The sequence below is a fragment of the Terrapene carolina genome, unplaced genomic scaffold (assembly GCF_002925995.2).
Source record: "Terrapene carolina triunguis isolate 2854851 unplaced genomic scaffold, T_m_triunguis-2.0 Scaffold69, whole genome shotgun sequence".
Lineage (NCBI taxonomy): Eukaryota > Metazoa > Chordata > Testudines > Emydidae > Terrapene > Terrapene triunguis.
In genome coordinates, this window is record NW_020664420.1 from 66318630 (window position 1) to 66328716 (window position 10087).

Here is a 10087-nt window from a genome sequence, read left to right on the forward strand (position 1 = left end):
TTTTTTTTTTTTTTTTTTTTTTTTTTTTTTTTTTTTTTTAAATAGTTTTGATTGCAAAATAGACAGCAGATGATTATTTCAAATTCTCATCTGACTTTCTTTTCCTGACACATTCTTTCTGAACTGTTAGTAGAAGCTAATCTTCAACCTCAAGTGAAATGTACTAATGCAAAACTTACATGAAAGTAACAAATGTTGGTATGGCTTTTTGGTAATTAGCTAGTTTGCTAAATGTCACTAGCAATAATCTAGAATGCAATAGGTAGGCCACTTCGATGGCCTACCATTGATATTTTTGCTGCATGTATCATAGGCTTGGCTGTGGCAGTAGATAAAACTACTGTATGTAAAACAAGATACATATGAAGTGCTGGCCTTTCCCCCTTACTGCTATTCAGACATTTGGGTGAATGTTTTGCATGAAGTCTCTTTAAATGGGCAAAGGGAGAGAAAATGTGCTCACCGCAACTGAATGAGGTGGGCCCTTGTCCAGCGGGCCAGAAGAAAAGGGGTTGTTGCCCCCTTAGGGGGTCTCCTCTGTAATTGGGTAGCAGAGGTGGGAGGAACGAGAAAACTTAACTAGACCAAGCAGGAAGGAACAGAAAATGGCTGGACCATTTGGGGAGCACTGCTCTTCCAAGTGCCCTCGGCAGGGTGGGTATTTATACCCTGGGCAGTTCCATATGTGACGGTTTGGATCTCAGAAATTCCCTCAAGATTGTCACTAGATGTGCTGGGATACTACTGAGAACAAACCCCCTACCAGAAGAGGCTTCCCTCCACTCCTGTCTTGCTGAGTTAGACACTACAGTCAGCTTCAGCACAGACCCAGAGGTTGGGCCACACCTCTCTGCAGTTCACTGAAACTGAGATCCACTCAGCTCAGGGGCTTCTTAGTTAATAGACTGAATATTGGTTGCTGGGAAAGTCCCTTTCTGGGAGCCTAAACCCCGAATAGATTCCGTTTTATTCTATATAAAGCTTATACAGGGTAAACTCATAAACTGTCCACCCTCTATAACACTGATAGAGAGATATGCACAGCTGTTTGCTCCCCCAGGCATTAATTACTTACGCTGGGTCATTTAGTAAGCAAAAGTGATTTTATTAAGTATAACAAGTAGGATTTAAGTGGTTCCAAGTAATAACAGACAGAACAAAGTAAGTTACCAAGAAAAATGAAACAAAACATGCAAGTCTAAGCCTAATATATTAAAAAACTTTAAACAGGTAAATCTCACCCTAGAGATGTTCCAGTAACCTTCTTTCACGGACTGGACTCCTTCCTAATCTGGGTCCAGTAATCACTCAGACCCCCGTAGTTACTGTCCTTTGTTCCAGTTTCTTTCAGGCATTTCTTGGGGGTAGAGAGGCCATCTCTTAAGCCAGCTGAAGACAAAATGGAAGGGTTTCTAGGGCCTTTTATAGTCTCTCTCTTGTGGGCAGAAACCCCTTTGTTCTTCTGTGCAAAGTCACAGCAACAAGATGGAGTTTGTAGCCACCTGGGCAAGTCACATGTCCATGAATGATTCAGCTTTTTGCAGGCCAATGCCATTGTTAAAATATTAGTTTGAACATTCCCAGGAAGCTCAGATGTGGATTGGCGTCTCCCAAAGTCCATTGTCAGTTTAGTGTTTCTTGATTGGGCACTTACTGAGAAGAAGTTGACCAAATGCTTCACTGAGGCTACTTAGAATCAAACACATTGAGATACAAGTACATAGCCAATATTCATAACTTCAAATACAAAAATGATACACACATACAGACAGCACAACCATAACCAGCAAACTACAGTCTTTCCATAGACACCCTACTTGACCTCCTCCGAACAAAACTTGGTGCAACCATAGGACCCCTGTTGCAACAATGATCTATACGGTCACAGTTCATGTCAACAAAGTCACACCATAGAAGCCCTCTCTCACAGCAGTCAGCCTAGCAAAGAAAGCAGTGAAAAGGAACTTGTCTCCCAGTTTGGTAACCCAGCGGTGTGAACATGTTTAGTTTCTTAGCCCTGGTCTATGTAGGGTAGACAGCCCTCCAGTATTGGCCTGGAGTCTCCCAGAATTGGCATCGATCTCCCACTTGTTATGCTATACAAAGCACATGGGATCTTTTATAGAGGAGAAGACAAAACGCCACATTTATTGAGAATACAGCCGTTAGCATATGCTTTTTAGTCATACACATACACACACACACACACACACATACAGAGTCCTGCCAGTTGATGTTTATAGTTACCAGTCCAGAGCCTGGATCAATCTAGTGGCCAGCCAGATTGGTCGCAGAGGGGAGCCGGGCTCTGTCGGTCGTGATCCGATGCTCCTGGAGTGTGGCAAGATGAATCCAAAGCCCCATGGCAGAGCACCCTGTTCTTATAGTCTTTTTTCTCTGTTGAAGTCTATGGATTTTGCTGTGTCAGTTTCTGACCGGTTACTTCTTAATTGGTGTATCTTTTGATGTAAACATTCCAATACACCTCCGAGAGGGTCATCCTGTCCTTTGTTCCAATTTAATCAATTGTCTTTAGGGGTGCCGGCCTTCACCTCAGGGTCGTCAATCTGCCCTTCATTATGGATGCGCGTTGATGATTCTCTGATGTCGTTTAAGTCTCTTCACTCCTTCTTCCTTGACCATCTGGCTATAACAATGGCCTTCACACCTTATCTTTTCCTGATGCATACATTCCTCATTCACACAAACAGTCTTTTACAGTTAAAGGTATACAGCAGTTTTTATGTTGAGCAAGAAAAGGCATTGTAAATTAAGCCTTCCTAAATCTTATAATTAAAACAATTTATATTGGGGCCCAGGCCTTCAACGTTCCTCTAATCTCCTTAACATAGACACAATACAAGATCCTGTCTCTTACTTTCTAAACCTTAAAACAAAGAAATGTATATTTAACTAGCGTGCCTAATTTGTAATACATGTAGGAAATCATAGTAGACATTATAACTTATCCTAAAACAAAAGGGTGACCGTAAGCAGTCATAACGATTGTTCTGGTCTGTCATTCCTTTCTGATATTCAAAAAGGGAGGCTGGCAGGATGAAATCAAATCATACATTAATTCTCATAGTACAGTTATAAAATCCTGCTCCTACACAGTGACTATTCAAAGCAATCCAGGAGATTTTAATAGGATATTTTAAGAAAATGACATTATGTCTTGTTGGGGGAAAAAAATCTCCCAGAATAGCTTCAGTCAGAGTTGGCAACCCTAGATCTGCGCTATAGAGTCAGGTCAACATAAGGCAGCTTGCATTGACTTAACTCTGTAAGTGTCTACATTAAAATGCAGCTCCCACCGATGTAACTTGCCCACTACACCAACTTAGTAACTCCATCTCCACAAGAGGCGTAATGCTTAAATCAATGTAGTTAAGTCAATGCAAAGTCAGTGTAGACACTGCATTGCTTACATCAACTGTTGCTGCCTTTCAGAAGCCGTCCCACAATACCTGACACTGACAGTTAAATTGGTGTAAACGCTCATGGTGAGGACGCACAGTGCTGACTCAAGGAGCATAGTGTGGACATGCAAAAGCAGTTTAATTAAATAACTTAGGTCAGCTTAATTTTGTAGTGTAGACTTGCCCTTAGTTATGGGAGAAACAAGAAAATTCAGAGAGAGAGAATACATTGATAACTGAAACACATAGTGACAATTAGTTAAGGTTGCCCAAATATTTTCATCCTTAAATCCCTTTTACAGTTGCTACTAACTTTCTGAATCATTCATCTTCTGCTCTCTGTAAGAGGGTTTTTTGTTTTGTTTTTCAAAGTCTCAGCAAAAACAGCGTAGATATTTTTGACGACAAAGCAATGTATAAAATACACTTTTTTTCTAAGTATTAAAAAAAATGGTGTGGGTTTTTTGTACTGGCTGTAGCACCAAACTGGCTGGAGCAAAGAATTTAAATTTGGCAGAGTCCAATAATAAATCCATGAATTAATAAATAATACTAATATGTAGCACTTATAGTGGTTTACATCTTCAAAATGCAGTATTTGCAATGTGTTGCTATCAAACATAAAAATAAATAAACTTATTTTTTTAGTACACTAAGCAGATATAACTCAGAATATGCACAGGGAGCACATCTATTGAATAAGATTATTTCAATTTTCTGACCATAACAGCACTTTAAAGTGTTCTAGTTGTAAACATTCCATTTAGGTCTAGATTAATAAAGCAACTGTTAGTAAATGTAACCTTGTTTCATTCTTGTTTTCTGATATCCTGACTTCTCCTCTTTCTAAAATTAAATACAGTAACTCCTCGCTTAACGTTGTAGTTATGTTCCTGAAAAATGCGACTTTAAGCAAAACGATGTTAAGCGAATCCAATTTCCTCATAAGAATTAATGTAAAAGGGAGGGTTAGGTTCCAGGGAAATTTTTTTCACCAGACAAAAAACTATATATATATATACATACATACACACACAGAGAGAGAGAGAGTATAAGTTTTAAACAATTTAATACTGTACACAACGATGATGATTGTGAAGCTTGGTTGAGGTGGTGAAGTCAGAGGGTGGAAGAGGGTGGGATATTTCCCAGGGAATGCCTTACTGCTAAATGATGAACTAGCATTCGGCTGAGCCCTCAAGGGTTAAGATATTGTTGTTAATATTAATATAGCCTCACACTCTACAAGGCAGCACGAATGGAGGGAGGGGAGACAGCATGGCAGACAGAGACAGAGACACACACCCTGTGTGAGAGAGAGAGATGCGCATTGCCCCTTTAAGTACGCTGACCCCACTCTAAGTACACTGCCTTGTTAAATAGATCAGCAAGTTGAGACAGCAGCTGCTCCCAGGAGGTTCCATCCATCCTGAGCCCTGTCCTGTCATTCCCCCCCCCCATGAAGATAGGGTAAGTGGGGTGCAGGAACACCTGGCCAGGGCCGCCCAGAGGATTCTGGGGGCCTGGGGTCTTCGGCGATGGATCCCGGGGCAGAAGGACCCCCCACTGCAGGTCTTCAGGGCACTTTGGCGGCGGGTCCCGGAGCGGAAGGACCCCCCGCCGCCGAATTGCTGCCGAAGACCCGGAGCGAAAGAAGCTCCAGGGGCCCGGGGCCCACGAGAGTTTTCTGGGGCCCCCGGAGCTTCTTCCGGAGTGAGTGAAGGACCCGGGGCCTGGGGCAAATTGCCCCACTTGCCCCCCCTTCTGGGCGGCCCTGCACCTGGCAGAGGGAGGACATTAGCCCTCCTCTTTCTTCCCCCTGCACAGCAAGCAGGAGGCTCCTGGGAGCAGCTCCAAGGCAGAGGGCAGGAGCAGCACACGGCAGTGGGGGGAGGGACAGCTGAACTGCCGGCAATTGATAGCCTGCTGGGCAGCTGCTGCACAGGGAACTTGGGGGAGCGGGGAGTTGATGGGGGGCTGCTGGTCAACCCTGGTTCCAAGCCCCTACCAGCTCGCTCCAATGGGCTGTTCTTCCTGCAAGCAGTGGACAAAGCAGGCGGCTGCCAAATGATGTTATAAGGGAGCATTGCACAACTTTAAACAAGCATGTTCCCTAATTGATCAGCAACGTAACAATGAAACAACGTTAACCGGGATGACTTTAAGTGAGGAGTTACTGTACTTACTTATGAGTGGAAGATAGGATTGTTGGTGTCACTAGACATAACCCTAGGTAACTTGGGAGGGTGGAAGACCACGAGTGTCGATGAAGCCTTCCTGCACTAGGCCTAAATGAACCAAAGTTCCTCCATGTTTAACTCTAATCGACCTCAAAAGCCAGGGGCAGAAATTGGAATGTGTAACAACCAGTTATCAATTACAACCCCCCACTCATACCGGTACCAAGCGGTAATAATGAGGCCTGTATGTTTCTGGCTGAAGGGGAGATAATAAATCAAAGGGAAACAGGACCAGATAACGGTTTAGAGAAGTGGTACTAATGAGCTAGACTTATAGCCGCCAAAATGATTTAACTGCTTAAATGTATAAACATGGCTTTTGTAGAAGAAGGGAGGGGGATTGGGGGGGGGGAGAGAGAAGGGAAGAGGGAGGAACTTAGCTGTGAAATGTATAAAAAGAGAAAAACTGCTTGTCTCAATGTGCTTGATCTGAGACATGCCAGTCTCCTTGCACCGCTTTGAGATCTCAAATAAACTTTGTTTGCTTCTCCACCCTGGTGTGTTCATTGGCGTGAAGCACACCGGGCAACGAACCCCGCTGTTGCTGTTCTCGGGCCCTCTGTGCCGGCAACAGGATTACTTTATATGAGCACCATTATCCCACAGCACATCGTGTTGTCAATCATATATGTGTCACACATCTGTAGTGAACAGAGTTTAAAGAATTGTGGTGACATGATTACGACACATTTAATGTCTGGAATATTCTGTGTTGTCTGAGTTCAAAAGACTTATCAGTTGGTAGAAGCTGAAGTTGGAGTTGGTTTGAGACTGAACCCATGAATTAAGTGGGCTGGATGTAACTTGTGAAGAAAGACCTTTTCTAATGATATTTTTTGTTATTTCACTGTTTTGTTGTTCTGATCTAATTAAAGTCAGTGTAGTACATTACAAAGCTTACTGGATTCTGGAGCCATAATAAAATCACTAGTGCTGAGGATGAGATCATTTTGGTGGGATTAATTGACAGGACATTTTTGATGGAATTCTTTCAGAAACAACAAAGTGATCAGTGTGACAGCCATGAAGGAAACATCTCTAAAAGAAAGGAGGAGAAAGAAAGGAAAAAATAATCATGTGTGAAAAAATGAACTGTTTCCACTTTGATGAAAACGGATGCACAGAATTAATTTAGCTTCTCTGCAATGGCCTTGTTTTCCTTGTTTTTAAATGAGGTGAAGTGCAGGAGTTGGGTAAAAAGAGATGATATGTAAGTTGGGCTTGTTGTGCCACAGAGAGGAAATAATACCCCCCATGCCATGCCTCATTGGATCCTCTGAGGAAATAATACAACAAAAGGAAGTAATTTCCCCCCCAACAGCATTTTTGCCCAACTATGTGAATAGGGAAGGATCTGTTATACAAACTGCGCCTGTCCATAATAAGATGTTTGTTACTTAAACCACTCCCCAGAACTCTTTGTTGTGAAGAACAAGACTGAAATACTCCATATTAGATTAAACAAAACAGAAATAATGTGAGAATGAGAATGGAAACTGATAGAGGAGCTGCAGTATCTGAAGAACACATGCAAACATTGCTAACGTAACAGTACTTGAAATTGATGGTATGTTGAAAAACTAATCAAGGGGAGATACTGGTATAAGGATACCTGTAGGTAATCAAGTACGAAAGCGTATGTTTGCCATTGCCACTAACTTTACAGAGAAAAAGTTCCTTTACTAATTGGCAGAAACTGAAGAACCATGCATTACATAACAGATTTTGTGTCAAAATTAGAAGAAAAACAGAAATCTGGCTGTTTGGTTGTTTCTTTTTTAATACAGACAAGGTTTTAGTGAAAGGTATAATAATACTAAAACACAAGTAGTTAATGCTAATTGGCTGTTTCTTAATGTTTATCCTCCGTCTTGCTGTATAAAAAAAACCTGTTGAAAGAAGTGCAAAAACAGCATATAATTTAATCGAGAAAGTTTAAATGGGTTATACTGATGTTGTGTCTTCCTAAAACAAATGGAAGTGTTGAGATTGGTAGTGATTATAAATTCACAATAAGTAGGTGGCCTCCCCCAACCTATTATAATATTTACTCAGTGTTGCCAATTCTCATTATTTTGTCCTGAGTCTCATGATAATTATTGTGGCCCCTAAAGCCCGAACTCCTGGAGTCAAGTGGATATGTGATGATTTCAGCCTTCATTCTTAAAGAAAAAGTAGGGCTTTCAATTAATCGCAGTTAATGCCTGTGATTAACTGAAAACAAAATTAACACGTTAACGGCGTTAATTGCATACTTCTGGGCAGGAAGGGAGGCATCGGCTGTGGAGGGACCTGACCATGTCCAGTCAGGCACAGTAACTCAATCCACCTCCAGAGGGTGAGAAGAGGAGAGCAGAGAAGAGGAAGTGGCTCCCATCCCAGCTCCGGTGAGAAATAGGGATCCTGGCCACGCTGTGCCTCATTGTCCCCACCCAGCCCCTCGTTCCAGGAACTGATCCCCCCATGCCATGCCTCATTGCCCCTGGCTGGCTTCTTGCTCTGAGGATCAACGTTCCCCCCCCCCACCTGCATCATGCCCTATTGCCCCTGACCAGGCCCTCACTCCGGGGGGTACCCCATAGAACACAGGGGCCTGGTGAGCTCAGCCTCCCTGCACCAGCCTCTCCTCCCCTGCCACATGAAGACAAGACTCCTCCCTCACCCTCATCCTTTCATTGCTTGCTTCCTCTCACCCCCCCACCCCCCCGCGAACACTGAATGCAGGTTTCTAAGATGAAACTCTCTTCCTCTTTGGAAAGTAGGGAAGTCTGGCAAGCTTAGAAACCCAACCCAACAGGAGCATCATCAAGAATTCACCCTTCTCCTGCACAACTCACACCCCTCCCATCTTCAGAATACTGACTTTCTGAGATAAAAAAAATCTTTCCCCTTCAATAAGCCAATACTCCTCTAAAGAAGGAACAAGAAGTAGGACTAAGTGTACTTGTAGGCTCTAAAGTTTTACATTGTTTTATTTTTGAGTGAAGTTATATAAGAAAATAGTTCTACATTTGTAAGTTCAACTTTCATGATAAAGAGATTGCACTACATTACTTGTATGAGGTGAATTGAAATACTATTATTTTGTTTCTTTTTTACAGTGCAAATATTTGTAATAAAAATAATAATATAAAGTGAGCAGTGTATACTTTGTATGCTGTGTTGTAATTGAAATCAATATATTTGAAAATGTAGAAAACATTAAAAAATATTTAAATAAATGGTATTCTATTATTAACAGTGTGATTAAAACTGCGATTCATCGCGATTAATTTTTTTAATCGCTTGATAACCCTAAGAAAAAGTAAGTTTCTAGCCTTCAGAGCTGTGGATAAAGCTTCAAAATGTGATCCTTGTATACTCTAAAGGCTCAAAAAGCAGGAGGAAAAAAATCTAAATCTTTACATAATCTCGTGATTTTAAATCTTATGATTTTTGATGAGCCTGACTCATGATTTTTGAACATTTAGGGCTGGTCTACACTGCGGGGGATCGATCTAAGATACGCAGCTTCAGCTATGAGAATAGCGAAGCTGAAGTCGACGTATCGTAGATCGATTTACCTCGGGTCCTCACGGCGTGGGATCGACAGCCGCAGCTCCCCCGTCAACTCCGCTTCCGCCTCTCGCTCTGGTGGAGTTCCGGAGTCGACTGAGAGCGCGTTCAGGGATTGATTTATCGCGTCTAGACGAGACGCGATAAATCGATCCCCGATAGATCGATTACTACCCACCGATCCGGCAGGTAGTGAAGACGTACCCTTAGTGTAGTCAATACTGTTTACTTATATTGGGGAAGTGAGACTGGTGTACATGATCACCACCATCACCTACTGCAAACCAGGCAAACTTTACATGTGCTCTAGTGTTTTTATTGTCTTCTATTGGTTGGTATAGACAGGTGCAATGTGACAGAATGCACCCCTGTATTCACACCCTACACATGCCTTGTGGTGTATCATTTGAAAACTCATAATTTGCTGATCAGTAATATTATGGTAAAATGCATGTAGCAACATGATGTAAACTTATGAACATAAGTTGAAATCATGACTGAAGTGTTTCCCAGATAAGTCTGGGAGAGCCCAGGGTTGGGGCGGCAGGGGGTGCAGGTGAGGTGTGGGGGAGAGCCCAGCGCTGGGGCAGCAGAGGGTGCGGGTGGGGGATGAGAGCCCAGGGCTGGGGTGGGGGGGCAGCCAAAAATTGTTTTGCTTGGGGCAGCAAAAAACCTAGAGCCGGCCCTGATTCTCTGGGAGGGGTCCTGACCTTGAAGTATGGTCAGTAATTATGTTGGAAGCATGTGGTGAGAAACTTAGCTTTAAATGTAATATAATTTGTTAAATTAGTCACTAGAAGGCATTGTTATCTTTATTTTCTTGTAACCATTTCTTACTTTTATGCCTCAATGCCTGTACTCCCTTAAAAT